Genomic DNA, 25,584 nt, shown 5'->3' with positions numbered 1-25,584 from the left:
TACGGATTTTGGTATCTGTGGGGGTCCTGGAACCAATGCCCCGCAGATACTGAGGGACAACTGTATGTCCAAAGGAAATGAAGTCACTATCTCAAAGAGATATGGGCACCCCGTGTTCATTGCAGCATTATTCACAATAGCCGAGACATGGAAGCAACCTAAGTGTCCATTGATGGATGAAAGGATAAAGAAAATTATATGTGTATATATATATACCTATATATATATGTATATATATATATTCCATATACAGTCAAACATCACTTAATGACAGGGATACACTCTGAGAAATGCATTGTTAGGCAATTTTGTCATTGTGTAAACATCATAGAGTGTACTTACACTGACCTACATGGTATAGACAAACCCGCATGGTATAGCATACTATATACCTAAGCTATATGCCACTAATTTTGCAGGACCACTGTCATATATGTGCTCCATTGTTAACTGAAAAGTTGTTATGCAGTGCGTGACTGTAAATATAATGGAATATTATTCTGCCACAAAAAAGAAGCAAATCCTGGCATGTTTGGAAAAATGGATAGACCTTGAGGGCATTATGCTAAGTGAAATAAGTCCGACAGAGAAGGACAAATATTGTATGATCTCACTTATACATGGAATCTAAAAGAGCCAAACTCATAGAAACTGAGAGTAGATTGGTAGTTGCCAGGGGCTTGAGGGTAGGAAAAATGGGGAGATGTTGGTCAAAGGGTCCAAACTTTCAGATATAAGATGAATTAGTTCTGGGGATCTAATGTACAGCATGGTGACTATAGTTAACAATTTTGTATTATATACTTGAAAGTCACTAAGAGGGTAGATCTTAAATATTTTCACCAGACACACACACAAAGTGATAATTATGTGAGGTGATGGATGTGTTAACACTTACACAATGTTATATGTCAATTATATCTCAATAAATCTGGAAAAAAAGAAGTTTACTGAACACCAAACAGGATAAGTAAAAAGAATTCTATTAATGGAAGTATGAAAAAAAGAATTGGAAATCAGAGAAGAAAACATACACGTTAAAAGCAGCTACGAGTGGGGAAAAGTACAGATTGCCTTCAGGATAGCCACAATAACATCGACAATTGACTTCCACAATGAAACAATGGGATCCACAAGATAATGGAATGCCTTTAAAATGCAGAAAGAAATAAACTGACTGCTTAGAGTTCTATACCCAGAGAAAATATCCTTCAAGAATGAAAGCAACTTAAAAACATTTCCAGACAAACAAAAACTGACTGATTTCATCACCAGCAGTCCTGCACTAACGGAAATGCTAAGTGCTATTCTATAAGACAAGGAAAATCATCCCAGACAGAAGGCTAAAGGTGAAGGCTAGAGGTAAAGGAAGGAAGGAAGGAGAACAACGAAAATTGTAAGCATGTAGATAAATCTAAGTAAATATTAATTGTGTAAAATAGTAACAATAACATCTTGTGGAGTTTCAAATATATAGGAAAATAAAATACATGGAAATAGTAGCATGTAAGTCAGGAGACAAGAAATGAAATAAGATTGTTTTGGGGTTTTTGCAATGCCTATAAACAGGTGTAAGTACTGCTTAACTTTGGATTTTTATAAGTCAAGGATGCTGCTTATAAGCTCTAGCATAACCACATAAAGAATATTAATATGGAGGGAACCTTGTAATAAAAAAGTTCTCAATCAGACCATATCCAAGTAGATGGAGCAATTAGTTGTAGCAGGCCAATGCTCTTGCTGAGAGCAAATCATATTTTTAAAGTGAGCCTTTGAAGCAGGGATGCCAGAGGAACTAAAGTTCATTCCAGAAAGGGGAGAAACTTGGAGAAGTGAGAAGACCAGCAGCTGTCTTTTCTCTGGGGGCACTGGCTGATTCTGGGCCTAAGCTAGAGGCTGAGAATCAGGGCTTGTCCTTGGCAGGGCCATTGCTGGGGAGGAGAACATGGAAAACAGAAACTGTAAGAGCTTTGGGAAATCCTGCGGGGCTAGAGTGAAAAAATTAAACATAGTTTGTTCCCCTGTCCAGAAATTTCCCAAATTCTTAGTCTACTCCAAGGCAAGTGGCTAAAACCAATTACTTCTAAGAAGCAGAGAGAAAATTCCCAAAAATATCCTGTTGTTCAGTAAACAAAGACCTATCAGACTCTCACTTGAAAGACTCAGAGGCACATGCCCTAAAAACAAAGGAGAAACAGAGGGAAATGGAACCTTCCCCAAATTGCACTAGTGATCCAGCTCAGTGTCTGATTGGATTAGGATGTGTACTGGAGTGTTCATAGCAGCACTTTCATTACAGCCTCAAACTGGAAACTACTCAAATGCTTACCAAAGGCAGAATGAATGAGCAGATCATGATATAGTCAGCCATGAATCCTAAACGACAATGACAATATGCAAACCACAGCTAAACCCAACCATATGAATGAAGCTCACAAACAAAAAGTTGAGCAAAAGCAACCAGACATGAAAGACTACACACTGTATGATTCCATTTCTATGAAGAGCAAAAAGCTACAACTTGTGGATGGTGCTAGAAGTCAGGATAGTGGTCACCTTCAGGAAGAGACCAGTGACTGAAAGGGCACATGAGGGGCCTCTGGGGATGTGGGTGACTTTATGCTTCTCGATCTGGAGATGGTTGTGTGTTCAATTGGTGAAAATGCATTGAGATTTATTTGTGCACTTTTCTGTATATATGTTATACTTCAATAAAAGTTAAAAACAAAACAAAACAAAAGAAAGATGGAAAGGAGTGGAAAAGAAACATAGAAGAGTAGGAAGAAATAAAAAGCAAAGAGTAAGGTGATGGATTTGGACCCCCAAATACCAGAAATTTCGTTAAATGTAGATGCAGTAAATTGTCATACCATATCCACTATATCTGTTTGAAACAGATATATATAAAACATAAGGATATAGAAAATTGAAAATAAAAGAATTGCAGGTGTGAACCATTGTAACACTAGCCAAAAGAAAGAGATAGGCACTTCACAATGATAAAGTGCTCCTTTCACTAGGGAGATACAATTCTGAATGCTTGTGCACCTAGTAATGTCGGCCCAAAGTATATGAAGCAAAAATGGACAGAACCTCAAGAAGAAATAGACAAACTGAGTCATAATAGATGATAACACACATTTCAGCAACTGATAACACAAGCAGACCAAAAATCAATAAGAACATAGAAGAGTTGAAGAATGCAATGAACTAAGTCAAGCTAATTGACATATGTAGAACATTGCAAAAATTTGCTCATAAGCTGGGCCATAAAGCATTCTTTTTTCTAATTTCTTAATATGAACACTTAAATTATTGAGTTTAAGTTTTTCTTCTTTTTGATATATGCATTTTCTTAATTCATACATTGTAAATTCTTTTTTGATCCATGAGTTAAATAGAAGTATATTTTCCAATATATATTGTATTAATTAAAAAATTTTTCAACTGAATAATAATAAAATTACATTTCAGAACTTGTGGGATGCAGCTAAAGGCATGCTCAGAGGGAAATTTTTATCCTTAGATGTCTATATGAGAAAGAAGAAAGACTGAAGCTTAAAAACCTAAGTATTCATATAAAGAAGTTAGAAAAAGAACTGCAAATTAAATACCAAAAAGAGAAAAGAAAGAAAATAGAAGAAATTAATGAAATAGAAAAATAAAAACTGCCCATAGAAAAGATCAACAAAGACAAAAGCTGACTCTTAAAAAAACGTAAATGGACAAATTCTTGGAATGACTGGAGAAAAAAGAGAAAGCACAGTAACCACAGTAACCAATGTCAAGAATGAAAACGGGCTGTCGCCACAGACTTAAGAAATGAATCTAATGAAAGATCATTAGAGGACATTATACACAATTTTATGACAACCAATTTCAAAATTTACTTGAAATGAAAACATTCCTAGATATAAGCACCTTACCAAAATGACACAAGAAAAAAATAGAAAAACGTAAATAGTCTTATAACTATTAAATAAATCTCTAATTAAAAACCTACCTCAAAGAAAATTTCAAGCCCAGATGGCTAAATTAGTGAATTCTACTCAACTTTTAAGGAACAGGTCATTTCAATCTCACACAAATTCTCCCAGTTAGTACAAAATAAGAGATACTTCTCAATCCATTTTAGGAGTCCTGCTAGGATTTACATGGAAAAAGGATAACACGTTATGACCAAGTGGGTTTATTCCAAGTATGCGTGATCGGTTTAACTTTTGAAAATCCATCAACATAATCTGCAAAATTAAAACAACAAAAGGGACAATGCATATGCTTTTCTCAATAAATGCAGAAAAATATCTGTTAAAATTCAATATTCACTTATGAAAAAAACTCAGCCAACTAAGGTGAGGAGAAAACTTTCTTAATTTGATACAGAATACAGATAAAACCTATATCAAAAATCAAACTCAGTGTCGCAATGTGGAAAATTTCCCTTTGAGATCAGACACAGACTGTGATGCCTGTCATCATCTCTACTATTCAACATTGTAGTGAAATTTCTAGCAAGTGGAGTAAAGAAAAAAAACTCCAAAATATATGTAATAAGTATAGAAAAGTATGAAATACATCACATGACATGATTGTGTACACATAAAATTATAGGTAAATAATTAGAATAAGTGAGTTTAATAAGTGAGTTTTTCTGGATAGAGGGTCAATAAATATAAATCAATTACATTCACATATATCAAGAACAAAAAGAAAGTGAAATTTATGAAAAGAAACCATGTACTATAATGCCAGAAGTATAAAACACCTAGGAATAGATCTAAGAAAAGTTGTGTAACTTTTCTTTGAAGAAAACTATAAAACATTATTAAGAGAAATTAAAAGGCCTAAATAAAGAGAATACAAAGTTCATGGATTGGAAGATTCAATACTATAAACACGTAAATCCTCCCCCAATAGATTAGTGAATGCAATGCAATTACAAGCAAAATATTAACAGTTCTCCCCAACTCCCCACCCCCCATAACTTGTTTTGATTAATCTAAAGTGTATATGGAAATTCAAAAGGCCAAGAGCAAGGTAAATGGACATGTTCTATTAGATGTCCAGACTTGTCATAAAACTATCATAATTAAGAAAGTGTGATATTGGCTCAAAGATAGACAAATAGCCCAATGAGATAGAAAAGAGAACCCAGAAACTGACCAGTTTATATGTAGACATTGATTTAAGATAATTTTGGCACTGCACAGGAATAGAAAAGGACAATGTCTTTAATAAATGGGCCCAGGACAATTGAATATTCATTTGGAAAAATGACTCCTTCCATAAAACATAAATAAAAATTAATTCCACTAGCTCTAAATGTGAAAGTTAAAAAAATAAAGCTTTTAGAAAATAATCTATGGAGATATCTTCATGAGTTCATGGTAGGGAAAGCTTACTTAAAGAAGCACTAAAAGCACTAGCCATAAAGGAAAAGGTTGATAAATTGGATTCCATTACATTTAAGAACTTCTCTTCATTAGAAGACACCATAAAAAGGCTAAAAATGCAAGCCACAGAATATGAAAAGATATTTCAACACTTATATAACCAATAAAAGACTTACACCTAAAAGACATGAAAGATTTCTATACATCAATAAAAGGACATATAACCCAATAGAAAAAATGGGCAAGTGACTTGAATGGGCAAGTCACAAAAGAGGATATCAGAATGACCGATAAACAATCTTAAACTTCATTGGAATCAAGAAAACGCAACTGAAATTTGTAATAAAATACTTCTAATCACCCTCCAGAATGGCTAGAATTAAAAAGAGAAGACACCAAATGCTGATAAGGATGTGGAGCATCAGGCACCCCTATCTACTGCTCATGAGAGTGTAAATTGGTGCAACTTGTGAAAACAAATCATCATTATCTATAAAAGTTGAATATATGCATAGCCTTTGACCTCATGTTTCCACTCCCAGTTATATACCCAACAGAAATGCACACAAAGGTACAGCAAGAGACTGCATAAAAATATTCATAGCAGCATCATATTTATAATACTCCCAAACTGGAAACAGCCAAAATGGCATCAGTAGAGTAGATGAATGGACAATAGAATGGATGAAGATTCCTACTTGTCTTGACATGAGTACAGCCATGTTTGGCCGCTCCATTGACCTACAGCCACCAGCACAAAAAGAAATATAAAAGCTGCTTTCTGCGTGGTGGGAATTGGCTCTTCTCCCATGGAGATATTTGCAATGTGTAAAAATTTCAAGGCCCTTTGGGCACCGCAGCCTGGGGCAGACTGGCCATCTGTGCTGGGCTGGGACGATAAGTAGGGTAAACAATGCACGTACACAACTACTGGGCTGGGATGATAGCCAGGGGGCTCAGTGCACGTATGCCACTGATAACCATTTGTGCATGGGAACACTAAATGCTTGCTCTGTGAACTCTGTAACTGCTTATAGAAACTGCTGAAAACTGAGGCCTGGTAAGAGTTCCACCTGTGGAAGGGACACCTTGCCCAGGATGTGTGATTCCCGCCCAGCCGTGTCCATTGACAGGACTCTCCCGGCAGTGGGGCGTGGATGTTGTGAGTAATTGATTTATTGTAAAGTAATTGATCTGATGTGTTCTCTTTTCCATCAACCTGGTATTTCTCTTTCTGGTTGATTTGTGTCATTTCCCTTCAGTCGATCTGGTGTTTCCCTTTCCAATCGATCTGATATTTTTCCCTCTCATTATATGACCTATTCGAATCTGCTGCTATCTCAGTCGATACGGATGTTTTCCCTTTACAGTCGAGCTGGTGTTTTTTCCCTCTTATTATTTGACCTATTCAAATCTGTTTGCAGACTATCGCCTTTACTATCCTCTATGTAATAAAGTATACCTTCAGTTCATTTGTTTGGAGTGGAAAGTTTCTTTTACGTCTCTGATCGAATCCCAGAACCTCTCACAACACTACTCCAAAATGTATTCATAGTATAGCAGTGAAACTGAACAAACTACAGTGCCATGTGACATGAAGAAATCTCACCAACATAATGTTGAGCAAAAGAAGTCAGATGCAAGAGAGTGAAAATGTATTTATGTATTTATAAATACATGCATTTATACAGTTTAATAAACAGGAAATATAAAAAGTATTAGAAGTCAGGTTAGTGGTTATATTTGGATGGAGAAGTAATGATTGGAAAGGGCATGACGGGTGATTCTGGGGTGCTGCAATGTTCTTTTTCAGGTTACATTGCTGCTCACTTTGTGGTGGTTTATTGAGCTGGACAATTGTGTGTACCTTTCAGGGTTTTTTTTAAGGTGTTGGAGATAAGGGAAGAAACAGAAAGTTGCTATCTCCCCATCACTGGCAGGGTTCCAGTCATAAACACAGCTCTGGAGTGCCTGACTACAGGCAAAGAGGAGCTCCCTTGGAGAACAAGCTGCCCATGAATACTTACCCCATTTTATTTTTATTTTTGTCAGATTACAAAGTAACACAAGCTCCTTGTAGAAAACTAAGAGTAAACAGCAAAATTCGAAAAAGCAGAAAAGAAATTTTAGTATCTCATCAACCAGAGGCCATCACTGCTCCCATTTTGATTATTTCCTTTTAGATTTTTTTTTTGCATTTTCCTGTACTTACCATCCTATAATAGTTTTAAAAATCATCCTTCTTAAATCAAACTATCTCTTAAGAATTTCACACATTTAAAAAAGTTCTTCATGGGGCTGGCCCCATGGCCTAGTGGTTAAGTTCGGTGTGTTCAGCTTTGGTGGCCTGGGTTCGGTTCCCAGGCACGGACCTATACCACTTGTCAGTGGCCATGCTGTGGCAGCGACCCACATACAAAATGGAGGAAGATTGGCAATAGATGTTAGCTCTGGGCGAATCTTCCTCAGCAAAAAAAAAAAAAAAGTTATTCCTAAGTATCCTTTTTTGAAAAGCAACGTTTCATACAGTGCTGGTACTATAATAATTATTCTCTTATTGGAAAGGTAGGTTGCTCATAATTTTTCTATTTAATAAATGATTTTTGGTAAAAATCTTGTACAGAAATATTGGTTTATATTTTGGATTGTTTTCCTAGGTTAGATTATCTAGGAGGGAAATGACTAGAATAAATAGTATAAACATTTTTAAGCCTCTTGATAAATATTTTCATGCTGCTTTTCTGAAAGATTGTAACAATAATTTATAATCCCATTGACACCCACTACTGTTTCTACGCTCTCCTGTGTGGAAACCATAGTGCTGAACAGACAAGGTTATTTTATGGAGGAGAGGTCAGAAATGGCTCTTGTTAGAGCCTTTCACGGGTTATGTGTCTCCACATGCAACCAGAATCAGGCGGGTGCGGGTTAGCTTCTGTTAGGGGCAGAACGTCTTATCTCAGTGGCCCTGTGGTACTTCCGCCTGCAGGTCCTTAACCATCAAGCATGTACACACACACACAGTCTACACAACACACACACACACACACGCACACACACACACACACACACACAGGGGAAAAGCTATTAACTACAACCATTTTTGCCCATATTTGTAAACGATCCTGTCCACTCCTGCAGGATTCCATCTGTCTTTGCAGTTTTATTAGTGTGGCCTTATTAAATTGCTCTTTTGGCGTTCGTGTCATGTATTTGTATTACACTACATCCATAGCACCTTGGTCGGGGGGGCATGGCCCTATAAATAAAATATCCATTTATCACTGAGGCTAATGAAGCTCTTGTTCTCTTACTTCTCTGTTTTTCTTTTCATCAGAGTCAAAGCACGCAGCAAATGAAGTCTGACATCTACGGAACTTCCCAGACACATAATTCAGAGTATGAGGTGTGAATTCCACTACAGCAGAATGAAGCATAAGATAAAGGAGTCCTTAAGAAGCTCAGATGATGCCACGGGAGCCAGCTTCAATATTTACCCCTGACTAGAGTCTGGTGGGTATCCCCTTTCTGTCTCCTTTCCATTTGCCAGTATTTTGCCTTCAAGTCTCCCCTTCACTCCACCTTGAAAGAGCTGCAGAAAATGTTTCCTGTCAAGACAGCTTTCGCATTTTCTTTGTTTCAATTCAGCAAGCCATGTGTGGTGCCCTACGGAGTGCTAAGCACTGAGGTAGGTGGTGAGTATATGAGGAAACTGAAGCATGGCGCCTTCCTGGAGGGTCTCAGGGTCTCAGGGGAGACAGGCAGGGGCAGAAGGACGCATGACCAAGGCAGACCATAACCGCTGGTCAAGTATTAGTGCCCACCAAGGGAGAAGGGGCGACATGAGCACCGGGGTACAAAGTCAAATTACCCACCTACCTGCTTTTCTTCTAGATAATCACATATTCCAGTGACTGCTGATAACCCCAAAACAGAGGCCCTGAGGAGCTCAGGAAGAAATATATATCACCCCAGAGCTGAGTTAAGAAAAGCAGTCTCCTCTCTGCCACCACTTACATGACCTCATAGTATATTTAAAAATATTTCTTGTATCCCTATGGACAACCTCCTGTTTTTTTCTTAAAGCAAGGAAGAATCCCTACTTATATTGTATGACCTCATAATATATTTAAAAATATTTGTCTCCTTATGGACAACGTCCTATATTTTTCTCAAAATAAGGAGAAAGTCCTCCTTATATGACCTCATAATATATTTTAAAATATTATTTCTTGTATCCTATGGACAATCTCCTGTATTTTTCTTCAAAGAAGGAGAAATTTACAAGTAAAAGAGGACTGCATGGGTGTCATTCTTCCTCAGATTTCATTCTGAATGGATGCTGCTCATCCGCCCTCACGAGACAAGCAAGGCAGCCTTTGGCCCCTCCCGTGGGAGGATGATGTGAAAGTGACACTCACGGTGATACTTTGGAATTGCGAGGATCACTCTTAGAAGGAGACCAATTGGAGCAATAAGTCCAGAGCACACTGTGGGGTCTGAAGAGAAGGTGCGTTTTGCAGAGATGACAGCTCTTTTATTCAGGGACATTCCATAAAATATGGGGCGACTGGTACTGCCCTTCAGGAAGTGACTCACTAAGTCAAATCCTCAAAACCATCTCTGAGAGGTGGGATTAGATTTTCCATTTATTTCTCTGAATACTTTGAAGAGGTTAATTAATTAATTAGTCCATCCATTTGGAAACACCAGCCTTGGGCCAGGCATTAGAGGAGCCCTGGAAATATCAACAAGGTCCTCCTTCATGGAACCCATGTCCCAGGGGAGAAGACAGTCCATCAGCAATGGGGAGACACTGCAGAGTAACCAGGGGTGTGGCTGCTCTAGATGTGGGGTGAGACAAGTCCTCTCTGCAGGTATCTACCTACAATGGTGAAAACTGAAGAGGTGTCCGGGAAACTGGGTAACTTCTCTGGTTCTATTTTGCTGGTTATATTAGTCGGCTAGAGCTGCCAAGTACCACAGACTGGGTGGTTTAAACTGCAGAAGTTTATTTTCTCACAGTTCTGGAGGCTGGAAGTCCAAGATCAAGATGTCAGCAGGGTTGGTTCCTCCTGAGGCCTCTCTCCTTGGCTTTTTGATGGCTGTCTTCTCCCTGTGTCTTTACATCGTCTTCCTTTTGTGTGTCTGTGCGCTAATCTCCTCTTCTTATAAGGACACCACTCATATTGGATTAGAACTCACCCTAATGACCTCATTTTAACTTAATTAGTTCTTTAAAGACCCTATCTCCAAATACAATCACATTCTGAGGTACTGAGACTTAGGGCTTCAACATAAGAATTTGTGGGAGGGGACAATATTCAGCCCATACCACTGGTTATAATAATAAAATGAACCCTTGATTGAAAGCCTACTACAGGGTAGACACTTTACCTGTCGCACCTCTTAACTCCCACCACAGTCTGCAAGCTACCTTCTTGAGGAAACTGATGCTCAGGGAATTTAAGTGACTTGTCCAAAGCCAGAGAGACAGAAAATTCTGGAAGCAGAATTTAAACTTAGCTTTATCTGCCTCAAAATTCCTCAGTGCAGCTAAGCCTCTGGGAAGCCTATAATAGAAGTCTGGTCTTGAGCAATAATTTCGTGGCTATAAATCAGGGCTGGTACTTGATAGACTGTGAGGTAGGTGAGGTTTGCCCTCCACTAGCCATTACCCTGTGTTCTCAGGAATACGAAGAGGACTGTGTGGTGGTGGTGTGCAGACGTGTTCAGCCAGGCTCTGCCGCTGTCCACCTCTTTGACCCTAGGCAAGTTCTTCAACAACTCCCACGTTATTCCGTTTTGTAAAACCCTTCAAGAGGGTTGTGGTGATTACAATATATAAGACACACAAAGTAGCTGGCACGAGGCACATGCTCTCTTGACTACTGGGAAAATAAGTTTCATCATCTGTAGAATGGGAATATTAATAGTTACTCTTTGAGACTTTTGAGATCTGTGATTGAGAGGGCATATGGAAAATGCTGGGTACACAGTGTTCATAAAAATGGCAGCCATCATTATTGTTAGTCTTTCTTCTTCTCTGCCTTATGCTGCCTCTTCTCCACTCCACCATTTCTTTTTTTTTTTTTTTTTTAAAGATTTTATTTATTTATTTTTTCCCCCCAAAGCCCCAGTAGATAGTTGTGTGTCATAGCTGCACATCCTTCTAGTTGCTGTATGTGGGACGCGGCCTCAGCATGGCCAGAGAAGCAGCGCGTCGGTGTGAGCCCGGGATCCGAACCCGGGTCGCCAGCAGTGGAGCACGCTCACTTAACCACTAAGCCACGGGGCCGGCCCCATTCCACCATTTCTGCTCTGTGGACCTTGCTTGTCTGCTCTAAACCCCATCTTATCCTGGTGAAACCTTGCTTTTCTCATGGATTACTCTGCTCTAAAACAGATGGATTCTGTGCCCATTTCTAGAGGCACCTTATTCTAATGAGCAGGGTGGATCTCTGACCAAGATAATACATCATATCTGACTCTAGAGCAAACTGTCAGCGATTTCACACAACAGCAGCAATCATCCGAGCCAGAGCTGGCAGCTAAAACGGTTAAGTCCTGATTAATTAATTTAATCAAGACTTTGCCAACTCATAAATCGTTCAGGCATGCCATTAACTCAAAAGATCTGCTGTTGGCTAATTGCTTAAGTGATTTTTAAAATTGTTTTAATGAACTGCACTGCAACTAGATTCTGTGCTACTATTTCTTTTTCTATCAACAAGAGAAAGGTGCATAAATGTGTGAAAAAAAATAAAATGAAGCAACTTAGGTTATCATCTGGAACTTGTGAAATGGAAAAATAGATCCACACAGCAGCAGGCTTGCCCTGGCCAGGGTTTTAAAGCCACATCAAAAGCTCGATTTCTTCCCTGTCCTATCCTTTCTCTCTTGCCTCATCTCACATTCTGCTTGTAACATGTGTCATGGGGATGCAGCCGTTCAGAAGTCAGTAAACCTGTGTGAGCTCTTATACACAAAATCTACCAGCCACAAAACACCAGGGGATGGTGTACAGCCTGACAATAACATCTCTCTTGTTGCTGGATGATGCCAGTTCTCCTAGACATTGATAAGATGTCATCCTACCCCCCTATCTCTATACCCCTCCCCTTATGCCTGTGGCCCTATGCCTTTCAGAAAGGATCCAGAGGGAATTGTGGGAGATTTTATAGGCTCATGTGTCTGCAGAGGTGAGCCAAGTGAGAACAAGGTGGATGGCAGCTCTGATGTGACCTATTCATCGTCCTGGATCTAATAAAACAGAAAGTGAGAGAAAGAGAGTGAGAGAGAAAAAGCAGAGAGCCACAAAGAAAGTGCTAGTAAGAGAGAGGAAATGAATGAAAGACAAAAGGAGACAGACAGCTAGACAAAGACTGTAAACAGAGATAGAAAATGATTACTCTAAAGAAAAGGAGCTAGAAATATAGAGATAGAAATCAAGAGATAGAAAGATAGGGAGAAAATGAGAAATAGAATGTAAAAGAGAGAGAAAAGGAAGATAGAGACAGTGAGTGGGAAAGAGAAACAGAAAAAAAAATGTGTGTGTGGGGAGGGGAATAAAATTACCTGGAAATTTTATTTGTCAAGATATTGTCAATATTCCATTCACTTTCTCTGGAGTTAGCCCTTAGAGAAAATTCCAGGACGTCACTGCCGAGGTCTGTACATCTTCTCTTATGTTCAAAATGTTGCTTACATAAGACTTCATTGATCCAAATCTTGGCTCAATGCGACATGCCACTTGTACTACACAGCTTCAATGACTTGGCACTTGAGCCTTGTGGAGTGTTCCTGAAGGGTGACACAGCACTTGCCCTGGTGTCTTCAGTCGTGTCTGATGACTTACCCTCTGTATCTCAGACTTTTTCAGGCTGCTATATTATAAAACATTTGCTATCTCAGGAGACCCACGGCCCACCACTATGGGGCAGTGGACTTGAGCAAGTTTGCTGAGGAGAGGTCTATGGGAAGGCAAGTGTCTGAGTTTGGACCCAGAAGACCATGAAAAATAGAATTAGTCACCTGATGTAAGTGTCTTAAAATCCTGTCATTCCTTTGTTTGTCCTTAAAGTCTGGGACTTTTTTTTTTTTACTTAACTTTGAGTTTCCTTGTGGGCTCTGAATTACAGACACTGCAAAAAGAGAGTCAATACTCTTCATTTTTACACTTATATAAGGATGGCACAGGTGTTATTAATAATTCCTCACACTATATTCACACTTAAGCTGACGACCAGCACCTATGTAATTTTAATGTAGTATCATTTATCATCTTTTCCTTAAGGTTAGTAGTTTCTGTGTCTTATTTTAAAAATCCTCACCTACTTCAGGATCACAAAGAAAATCTCCTGTGTGTGTTCATGAAGCTTTATTGTTTTACCTTTTACACTTAAATCTATAATCCACTTAGAATTTATTTTTGTATATGGTGTGAGGTTGTAGGGAAAGTCAAGTTTAATTTTTTCCCGTTTGAATATCTAACTGATACAGCACCATTTACTGAAAATCTGTTATTTCTTTGTTGTTCTGCAATGCTACTCCTGAATACAGTATTCATGAGTCTGTTTCTGGACTCTATTCTCTCCCATTGGTTTGTCTATTCTTGTACTAAGATCACTCACTCTATCTTCATAATAAGTCTTGATACCTTATAGAGTAAGTCCGGCACATTGTGCTTCCTTAGAATGCCTTGGCAATTGCATTTTCCTATGAGTTTTAGAATCAGCTTGTCAATTTACACACAAATACACAACCACACAAATCTGTGGGGATTTTTATTGGGATTTTACTGAATTTATCAATGAATTTGAAGATATCTTTACCATGTTTTCTCCATTCCCTTTGTCTCTATCTTTCAATATATTTCAATCCATAATCATTGTACTTTTCTCCATATATGTAGGTCTTCTTCAGTTTTTTTCAATATTGCCTTGAATATCTCTCATTAGATTTGGTTCTATTTGACTTAATATGCTGTCATATATAGTATCGTTTTTTTTTTTTTAAGTTTTGTATTTCTAAAAGCTCTGCCACATATTTTTAGTGGGTGCTGATGGTCACCTGGCACACTCACACCAGGTTGTCTGTGTAGACGGCAAATAGAGTCTGGTCATCAGCAGACCAGGCCAGAGAGGAGCACTGGGGCAGCTCTCTCCTGCTGCCAGTACCAGTAACTTCTTCCTTAAGTTCACCTACAACGATCTTGCCCTCCAATTCCCAGATCTTGATGCTGGGGCCCACAGCAGCACACAGCCAGTAGCCATGAGGCTGAAGCGCAGGGCATTGATGATGTCCCCACCATCTAGCGTCTACAGGTGCTTGCCTTCGTTGAGTTCTCACAGCATGGTCTGGCCATCCTTGCCTCCAGAAGCACAGAGGGATCCCTCTGGAGAGACAGTCACAGTGTATAGTATCTGTTTTAAAGTTTATTTTATGCTACTGCTGCTGCATAAGAATACAATTGTTTTTATATTTTCTATATTCACCTTGTATCTGGCAATTTATCACAATACTCTGTTTGTAAATTTAAAGTTCTTCTGCATACACAATCATATTATTTGAAAAAAAGACAATTGTAATTTTTGCCTTCCAATCCTTCTACCTTATATTTATTTTCATTGCCTTACTGGATTGCTTTGAACCACCAATAAAATGCTAAATAGTGGTGTTGATAGCAGTCATCCTTATGCTGATCTCAGAGGGAAAGATTTTAATATTTCACTGTGAAGTATAATATTGCTCTAGGTTTTTAAAATGTAACCTTATCAGATGAAGAAATTTGCCTTCTTTTGTTGGTTTTGCTGAGAGTTTTTAAAAAATTATTAGGATATAGTATGTTATCACGTGCCTTTTTCTGCATATATTGAGTTAATTGTATGATTTTTCTGCTTTTTTCTAGGTGGTGAATTACATTGATTGATTTTTCCAGTGTAAAGCTTGTATTGCATTCTTGAAATAAACCCAACGTGCTAATGATGTGTTATCTTTTTTTATATATATTGCCGGATTTGGTTTGCTAATATTTTATTTAGGATTGTCACACAATTTATGAGTGAGATTGTTCTGTAAGCTTCCTTTTTTATAGTGTTTTTGTGGGTTTTGGAATCAAGGTTCCACTGACCTGATAAAAGAAGTTAAGAGATGTTCTCTCATTTTTTTTGCAAGTTTTTATTCTCTGTAGATAAGCACTACATTTACTTAAATATTTGGTGTAATTTAGCAGTGAAGTCAACTAGGACTGTAATTTTCTTTGGGGAAATGATATTCTAAAGTTTTTTTCTTAAATGCTTTTGAGATACAATTTACAAAGAATAAAGTTCACTCTTTTTAAGTGTAAAGTTCAATGAGTTTTCACAAATGTATACAGTTTTCTGTCCATATCTTTGTGTCTTTTCCAGAATGCTATACCAATGGAATCATACAGTAGGGAACCTTTTGAGTCTAGCTTCTTTCACTCAGCATAATGCCCATGAGAATCATCTAGTTGCTGCACAGGTCGCGAGTTTGTTCCTCTTTATTGCTGAGTGTTGCTAGTCAAGTAAATGGAATTGTCACACTTTGTTTATCCATTCAGCAGTATATGGACATTTGGGCTGTTTGCAATTTGGGCTACTATGAAAAGGCGACTAAAAACATTCAAGTACAGATCTTTATGTGGACATACCTATGAGTAAATAGCTGGGAGGGGTAAATACTTAGGAGCGGGATTACTGGCTCAAATGGGAAGTGTATGTCTAACTTTATAAGAAATGACCAAACTTTTCCAAAGTGGCTATACTATTTTATGTTATCACCAACATCTTCATCAATACATGATATTGTAAGTTAAAAAAACCCAGCCATCTTAGTTTTGGGGGTTTGAATATGCACTTTTCTAATGAAAAATAGTACTGAGCATCTTAGCTGTGCTTACTTGCCAAACGTATAGCTTCTTTAGTGAAGAATCTGTTCAAATCTTTTGCTCAGTTTTTATAGGGCTGCCTTCTTATAATCTGTTTGGAAGAGCCATTTACATATTTTGGATACAAGTCCTTTATCAGATATGTCATACAAATATTTTATCCCAGTCTATGGCTTATTTTTTCATTTTAAAGAGCAGAAATTTTAAATTTTGTTAAAATCCAATTTACCATTTTTTTTTCTTTTATGGTTCATGCTTTTAGTGTCTTGTCTAAAAACACTTTGCCTAACCCAAGTGATAAAGGTTTTCCTATATTTTCTTTAGAAATGTTATAGTTTTAACTCTTTCATTTAGGTCTATGATTTTGAGTTCATTTTTGTATATGTTGTGAGGTAAGCATTCAGGTTCTTTCAAAAGTATGTCAAAAAGACTATCATTTCTCCATTGAATTACCTTGGCACCTGTGTCAAAATCCAATAGACCATATATGTGTGGGTCTGTGTGTAGACACTGTTCCTACAGGTCTATCCTTTAACCAAAACCACATTCTCTTGATTACTGTAGCTTCATAGTAAAACTTGAAATCAGATGTTGGGGATCCTCTAACTTGGTTGTTCTTTTTCGAAACTTCTGTATTCCAAATACATTTTACAATCACCTTATCAATTTCTACAGAAAAAAAGGCCTGCTGGGATTTTGATTGTGTTTGCTTTGAGTGTGTAGATCAATTTGGGAACATCCTAATAATATTGAGTTTTCCTATCCATTAACATGATATACCTATACATTTATTTAGATCTTTAATTTCTACCAGCAGTGTTTTATAATTTTCAGCATCCAAGTTTTGTACTTGTTGGATTTATTCCTAAATATTGTATATTTTACGCTATTATAAATGGTGTTTTAAAATTTCAGTTTCCAATGGTTTGTTGATAGTATACGGAAACAAAATAGATTTTTGTATTGACCGTTTATCCCATGACCTTGCTAAATCCACTTATTAATTCTAGCTTTTTTGTAGATTCTTTGAGATTTTCTACTTAGAAGAGTGTCGTCTGTGATTAAAGACACATTTATTTCTTCCTTTCCAATCCGTACACCTTTTGTTTCACATCCTTGGCTTATTGCACTGGCAAAGGCCTCTGGTTCACTATGTTGTGTAGAATTAGTGACAGCAGACATCTTTTTCTTGTTCAATTTAGGAGTAAAGCATTCAGTCTTTCACTATCAATATGAGGTTTGCTGTAGCTTTCTTACGGATTCCCTTTATCAGGTTGAAGAAGTTTCCTCCTAATCTCAGTTTTCTGAAAGTTTTAATCACGAATAGAAGTTAAATTTTTCCAAATGCCTTTTGTGCATCTATTAAGCAGATCATGGGGAGTTTTTTCTTTTTAAATCTGTAGATAGGTTGAATTGACTTTAAAATGTTGAACCAACCAAGCATTCCTGGGATAAACCCAACTTGGTATTTCTTAATATATTGTAGGATTCCATTTGCTAACATTTTATTAAGTACTTTTTGCGTTTATTTTCATCATGGATATTAGTCTGCAGTCTTCTTTTCTCATAATATCATTGTCTGGGTTTGGTTTCAGGGTAATGCTGGCCTCACAGAATGAGTTGGGAAGTGTTCCCTGTCCTGTCATTTTCTGGAAGATTTTATGTAGAATTGGTATTATTTCTTTCTTAATTGGTAGAATTCACCAGTGAAGCAATCTGCATGTGGAGTTTTTCTAACAGGAAGGTTTTAAATATGAATTCTTTGTCTTTAATAGACACAGGGCTATTCAGGCTGTTTATGTTTTCCTGGCTGACCTCTGGTCATTTGATGTTTTCAAAAGAATCTGTCTGCTTCATCTACGTTGTTTAATCTATTTTCAGATAGTTGTACATAATACTTTCTTATACATTTTTTTATTATAGTAAGAACACTTAACATGATATCTACCCTCTTGACAAATTTTTAAGTGTACATTATTAACTATAGGTACAATGTTGTACATTAGATTTCTAGAACTTATTCATCTTGCATAACTGAAACTACACACCCATTGTACAGTAGCTCCCCATTTCCCCCTTATTAACCTTTTATTGTCTTTGCATCTGTAGTTATGTCCTCTCTTTCATTCCTGATTTTGGTAATTTGTGTCCTCTCTGTATATATCTCTTTTTCCCCCTGATCAATCTGCCTAGCGATTTAGCAATATTATTTTTTTCAAACAATCAAGTTTTGGTTTCATTGATTTTCACTTTGTTTTTCTGTTTTTAAATTCATTTATTTCTGTTCTTATCATTATTGTTTCCTTCCTTCTGCTTACTTGGGTAATTTTCTTTATCTAGTTTCTTAAGTAGAAACTTAGATCATTTGTATGAAACCTTTGTTCTTTTTTAACACAAGTATTTAATTATATAGATGTCCCTCTTAGCATGGCTTTAGCTGTGTGCCACAGCTTTTCATATGTTTTGTTTTCATTTTCATTCGATTCAAATTTTTCTTATTTCTCTTTTGAGTTCTCCTTTGGTGCATGTATTATTTAGAAGTATGTTGTTTAATTTTAAAATATTTAGGGATTTTCAGAAACATTTCTGTTACTGATTCCTTGTTTAATTGTTGTCAAAGAAGATACTTATTAGATTTAAATTCTTTTAAATTGTTGAGATTTGTTTCATGGCACAGAATATAATGAATCTTGGTGAATGTTCAATGCGTACATTTGAAAAGATTTCACACACTTGAAAATAATGCATCCAAACACTTGAAAAGAACGTGTGTTCTGCTGTCGTCAGAGTGAACATTCTGTAAATGTCGTTTAGCTCAAGTTGGTTGAGAGTCTTGTTTAGCTCTTCTATATTTTTGTTTATGCTATGTTTACTTGTTCTTTTAATTAAGTAGAGAGGAATATTAAAGTCTCCAAATATGATTTTCACTTCTATCAGGTTTTCCTTCATGTATTTTGAAGCTCTGTTATTGTGTGCGTACACAGTTAGGATTACGTCTTTTTGATCAACTGTCCCCTTTATCATTAGGTAATGTCTTTATCCATGGTAATATTCATGGTTCTGAAATCTAATTTTTCTAATACTAATATAGCCACTTCCACTTTTTTTGAGTAGTGTTTGCAGAGCATATCTTTTTCCATCCTTTTGCTTTTAACTTACAAGCTTATTTGTATTTAAATTAGTTTCTTGTAGACAGTGTATCATGGGGTCTTGCTTTCTTATCCAATCAGACAATCTCTGCCTTTTAATTTGGGGTATTTAGTCTACCTATATTTAATGTAATTATTGATATGATTGGATTTAAATTAATTCATTTATTATATTATTCATATTGTTCCATCTGTCTTTTGTCCACTTTTTTCTATTTTCTTGCCTTTTTTGTATTAAAATTATACTGTATGATTCCGCAATTATATGTTACATTATATCTACTATTGGCTTACTAGTTATACCTCTTTTATAACTTATTTCATTCTTACTCTAGGGATTACCATATACATGATTAACTTATCAGAGTCTACTTTCACATAATATCAGGCCACATTAGGTATAGTGTAAGAACCTTGCAACACTGTGTTTCCATTCTCACCTCCCATCCTTTGACCTATTTTTGTAATACATTTTACTTCTACATATAAACTCCAAAAGTTATAAACTCCAAAATTCATTGTTACTATTTTGCTTTAGATAGTGAATTTTCTTATAAAACAATACAAAATAAGAAAAATTGTTTTATATTTACCTTTGTTTTCACTATTTCTCGAGCTCTACATTTCTTTTTCTTTTTTAAAATGTTTTCACTGATTTTTGTAGAACTCTTTTTTTTTTTTTTGAGGAAGATTGGCCCTGCACTAGCATATGTTGCCAATCTTCCTCTTTTTCTTTTTTCTTCCAAAGCCTCAGTACATAGTTGTGTATCATAGTTGTAGAGTTGTAGTTCTTCTATATGGGACGCTGCCTCAGCATGGTTTGAAGAATGGTGAGTAGGTCCGTGCCCAGGATCCGAACCTGCCAATCCCGGGCTGCTGACGCAGAATGCGCAAACTTAACTGCTATGCCACCAGGCCGGCCCCTCTACATTTCTTTATATGATACTAGAGTTCTTCATTTCCACCTAGTGTCATTCTGCTGCCTCAAGAACTTCCTTTAACGTTTCTTGTTGTGCAGGTCTCCTGGCAATAAATTCTCTTAGCTTTTGTTGTCTGAAAAATATTTTTATTTTGTCTTCAAGTTTGAAAGACATCTTCACTGAGTTCTGAGTTCACTTTATTTTTCTTTCAGTACTACAAGGGTGTGCCTCCGTTGTCTTCTGGTTTGCCTTCTTTCTGACAATTATTAAATATTACATTAATAAATATATTAAATATCATTATGTAATTAATATAACTGCTATTATATTAATATGAGAGTAAGAGAGTAATATAAGTACTTTTACCTCTTCCCAAACAAGGCAAGCACCTTAGAACACTTCAACTTAATTTACCTACCTTCTAAGTCATACACTATTTTACATATTTTTATTCTCTATATTTTTTTAAACTCCTCAAAGGCATTATAATTTTTATGGTCAAAATTTATTTAGATTTACCACATGTTGCCCTTTATATTGTTCTGCATTCATTCCTGTGTCTCTGTGGTATCATTTTCCTTATACCTGAACAACACCCATTTGAATGTTTTTTTAGTTAGGTCCATTGGTGACAAATTCTCTAGTTTTTATTTGTCTGAAAATGTGCTTATTTTACTTTCATTCATGAAGAATGTTTTTGCTGGATATAGGAATCTAAGCTGGCTGTTATTTTCTTTCAGCAATTTGATGAAAATGCTACATTGTCTTATGGATTCTATGTTTCTGCTGAGAAAGTAATGTTAGTTTTACTATCGCTTCTGCCTCATTCTCTGTCTCCTCCCCTTCTAGGACTCCCATTACATATTTGTTAGTCATTTTCACTGTTTCCACTATGTTTCTTATGCTTTTTCTGAATTGTCCATTCTTCTGTGTCTGAATATTTTCTAAATATTTCTTCTGTGTCTAACATTCTGAGTATTTTCTTTTAAGCTAGCTTCAAGTTTACTAATCCTCTCTTAAGCTCTAATCTATTTCTAAACCCATCCTTTGAGTACTTAATATTAGTTATTGTATTTTTCAATTCTAGAACTTTCTGTGTAGTTACTTTTTTAATAGCTTCCAGCTCTCTCCCAAAATTCCCAATCTTTCCTTTTCTTGAACATATTAAACATAGTTTAAAATTCATGTTGGATGAATTTTATCTGGATCACTTGTGGGTCTGCTACTATTATCAGTAGTTTCCTATATTTTTTAAAAAATCATGTTGGCTCTTCTCTTTAAGTTCATGTTATTTTTTAACTTATATGCCTGACACTGATGTGAAAAATTTTACAGATAATTTGAGGCTCTGGATTATGTCATCTTTTTCTCATGAGAGTTCATATTTGCTTCTGGCAGGTAGGTAGGGGCACTATCAATCCCTTAATTCAATCATAGGTTGAGATGATTCAAAGCTGTGTCAGAACTGATCTATTTCTAGTTCACCCTTCCTTGTAAGATGCAACCCAACTCAAAACCTGAGGGATTTACTATGGCTGTCTCTCTTGGTGAGCCAAAACTTAAATTTGTCCTCCTAGCCCTTGGTCAGCTCTCAGCCTCCTCTCCTGGAATTGCAGGTGTTTTCTAGGCAAGAGTGGTCCTAAATGGCTTGCTCACTTCTCTGGGTTCCCTTCTTTTGGACATTAACCAAGTAATTTTTCACTGCTCTGGTAGCTCTCCATTGCCTTCAAATTATGTATACATATTTTTCCAGCTTTTGTATTTGTTTTCAGAGGGAAGGTTTCTCCAAATTTCCCTCTGTCATCACTGGAAATAAAAGTCCACCCACACTCTCAAAGAAAGAAACAGGACAAACACTTTGACCCAGTCTCTAGGACTTGAGTAAAAGAGATTATTCTCAGTCCCACTCTTCTGAATTATTGATTTGTCTGATGAACCCGAGTATGGAACACTCTTGGACTCAGACCTCAAACTGCCTGGGATCAAATCTGATCTCTTATTAGCTATGTGTCCTTGGGCAAGTTACTTAACTTCTTTATGCCTCTCTTTCATCACTTGTAAAACATATATAACAGGGTTGCTATGAGGACTAAATGAACATGTTAATTAACGTAATGATCTTAGATTAGTGTCTGGCATATAGTAAAAGCTCAAAAAATAGCTTTTAATATTCTTTACTTGACTAACCTAGGGATACGGCTTAAAATATAACCTCAGCTTCTTTTATTTCCAGACCAGATGAAAATCAATGACAGTTTGTGTAGTGAAAGACTATGAATTTGAAAATTAAGTATCTCCGGGCCGGCTCCGTGGCTTAGCGGTTAAGTGCGCGCGCTCTGATGCTGGCGGCCCGGGTTCGGATCCCGGGAGCGCCCCGAGGCACCACTTCTCCGTCCAACGTGAGGCCGAGTCCCACGTACAGCAACTAGAAGGATGTGAACCTATGACATACAACTATCTACTGGGGCTTTGGGGGGAAAAAACTGAATAAATAAAATCTTTAAAAAAAAAAAAAAAAAAAAGAAAATTAAGTATCTAAACCACAGATAGGCAAAGAAGATGGAACTATTTCCTCAAAGTATATGAGTTAGATTGCAGAGGAATAGTTCTAGAATGTTATATGCTGTTTTTTAGTAGTATGGTAATGACAAATTATATCCAGGGAACTTAGTTTGCTCATCTGCAAATAGGGTTGTTATAATGCCTGCTGTGCCTACCTCACAGGGCCATTATAAAGTCACAGCTGTGAAAGTACTTTAAAAATTGTAAAGTGCAATAGGCATATAGGTATAATTTCTGTAATCATTTATGAATGCCACCTATCAGAAAATTCCTGAACTTTCTTATTTTAAGTAGGAAGATCAGAAGTCAAATTTTAAAGTGTGTATGTACTTGGGCACATGCACACACACACACACACACACACACACACACAGGATTTGCTTGCTAAAAAGAGAAAAAAATATCTGCCAGTTGATTTAAATCTTTCACTTGGATAGCTCTGCCCCAGCAGTCTCGTGGCCAGCAGCTCATCCTGCAGTGGCTGAAGCAAAGCCAGACAGAGTTCTTGGCTTATTGGACGCTGATGGGCCCGAAGCAGAGAAACTCAATTGTTCTAACATTCTCACTCATCCCCAGGGGACTGCAGCTGTCAGTGGAGTAATGAGAAAGAGGAACAAAGATGAGAAAAGACCAGAAGCTATTTGCGAGGCAGTGGCCATCCCTGCCCCCACCCCCAAACCACCAGCTGAAGGAAGGGATGTTGAAAGAACCACATTTTCCATTCCTCAAAGCCAAACAAGCACGGAGAATCAGCTGAGCCTCTCTAAATCGGTGCCTGATGGGGGAATAAAAGGCTGAACCCACTGCAAGGCCGCATCTGTTAAATGAATCCACAGCCTGAGAACCAAATCAAAACAGAGTGTTCAAACAGCAGCGATCCCTCCCTCAGAGAGACACCTCCACCTCCGTGTCCTACACAAGTCTCCTCTCTCTGCCAGGAGATCTGGTCAGGTTATGAGAACCATGTACTTCCATCAGGGACTCCGATGGTCTGCAGAGTCCAACCCTCCTCACGTCACTTACCTACATCATGTCAGGGAGCCCAGCACACTCCTAGCCTGAAGCCATCAGTGAAAGCACAAACTCAGGGATAGAGGCCAGTTAGACTTAGCGGCTCTCATTCCCCAGGCCTCCTTCCTTCCAGGTTCCTGTCCAGGGCTCAGCAGGCTCTGATCTGCCACCAGTTAGGTCAAGAACATAAGTCCTGGCCATCCTCCAAGGCCTAGCTCAGCTGACACCTCTAGAGGCTTCCTCAGTTTCCCAGGACAAGCCTGTCACTTCTTTGTCTCTTCCCACAACATTTTGTGAAAACCTCTACCAAGAGCCCCGGGGATCCACCAGTTGGCCTCAGGGAGTTTGCGAATTCCCTGAAGTTTTATGCAGATTTTTGTATACGGGTATTTGTACATTTTTTCTGAGGAGAAAAAAATTAAATAACTTTTATCAGGTTTCAGAGAGGTTCTATGCCCTAAAAATGTTTAAGATAAACACGAATACAGCTCTACTACAGTATAAACTTTATAGTACAGCATGTGCTGTGATGAACAGTTCCAAGCCTGTCTCCTCTGCTAACCTAGAGAAACCTCAGGGGGATGGCACTGGGGTGTGGCCTAGAAGATAGCACTCACTAAATACTTGTTACATCATTGTTGGGTAAATAACGTCGCTCAGCTCATGGAAAGGCTGGGCCAGCAGGATTTGAAAGGGACCAAACTCAGCCTTTTCCAGTATGAAAGGTACTTGAAGCAACGCATAGACACCCCAACACCCACCTCCACATGAATGCAGATGCACAATCCTGACCGGCCACCTCAGAATCCTCCATCCCCAAATTCTCACAGAGAGCAGGACTCTTCTAGGAGTCCAGCAAGCTCGATGAGGTGATTAGTCATGAGTCATAAAAGGAACTACTGACCCGTAGAATCCCTCCCTCACCACCTTTGCTCTTTGAAATCTCAATTTTCCAGTCCCCACTCCTACCTTTCCCCACCTTGCTCCAAGTCTGGCAAACTTTGCTGGAGAAAACCACAAAACTACTGATGGAGCTGTCCCACACTCGTGTCTGACTTGGCCTGGGCCTCAGCACCATGACTCACTTTATGAGGTGAGCACCTCACAGCACCCCACCTGTAGAAGTTATTTTAAATCTCTGTCCCCTTCAAGGCAAGCCCCCTACGTCTTCTCTCCACTTCCCTCTCTCTGCCTAATGGATCATTGGGCTATCTACCTTGAGTTTCCTTAAATCTCCTCCCCAGCTGAAAATCTCCATCACCTCTCTCCAGGTCTCCGTTCATGCCAGTTTCTGTGGAACGGTGGTCTCTCCAACTTACCAAGACTAATCTCCCACGTCTTTTTAATATTTTATTATGAAAATTTTAAATGTATATAAAAGTAACTAAAATATTGAAATGAGTCCCCATATTTCCATGACTTAGATTTATCTAATATTTTCCATATGTGTTTGTTCACTTTTCCTGCTGAAATATTATACAGCATGGTCCACGTATCACATTTACTCTACTTTGGTATATGACTCTAAAATATAAAGACACTTTCTCATACAGTTATAATACCATTCTACACCAAACAAAATTAAGAATGATTCTTTAATATCATCTAATACCAATCTACATTCAAATTTCCCTTAT

At 37.5% G+C, this 25,584-nt stretch overlaps 1 long non-coding RNA gene across 2 annotated transcripts; it reads left to right on the top strand.

Annotated features, from left to right (window-relative positions):
• The first annotated feature begins 6,397 nt into the window (after positions 1 to 6,397).
• LOC147916804 (uncharacterized) lies at positions 6,398 to 15,374 on the top strand. 2 transcript variants are annotated; one of them, XR_015552564.1, is made up of 3 exons: positions 6,398 to 6,555; positions 8,731 to 8,906; positions 15,304 to 15,374. It is a non-coding gene; the product is annotated as an uncharacterized LOC147916804 (long non-coding RNA). The 2 variants fall into 2 exon arrangements; XR_015552565.1 differs by lacking the exon at positions 15,304 to 15,374 and adding an exon at positions 14,626 to 14,792.
• The last annotated feature ends 10,210 nt before the right edge of the window (positions 15,375 to 25,584 follow it).

The sequence above is a fragment of the Ceratotherium simum genome, chromosome 6, assembly GCF_057802395.1.
Source record: "Ceratotherium simum simum isolate JZ-2026a chromosome 6, ASM5780239v1, whole genome shotgun sequence".
Classification (NCBI taxonomy): Eukaryota; Metazoa; Chordata; class Mammalia; order Perissodactyla; family Rhinocerotidae; genus Ceratotherium; species Ceratotherium simum.
The sequence above is the reverse complement of the archived record's forward strand: the minus strand, read 5'-3'. Positions and strand labels throughout refer to the sequence as shown.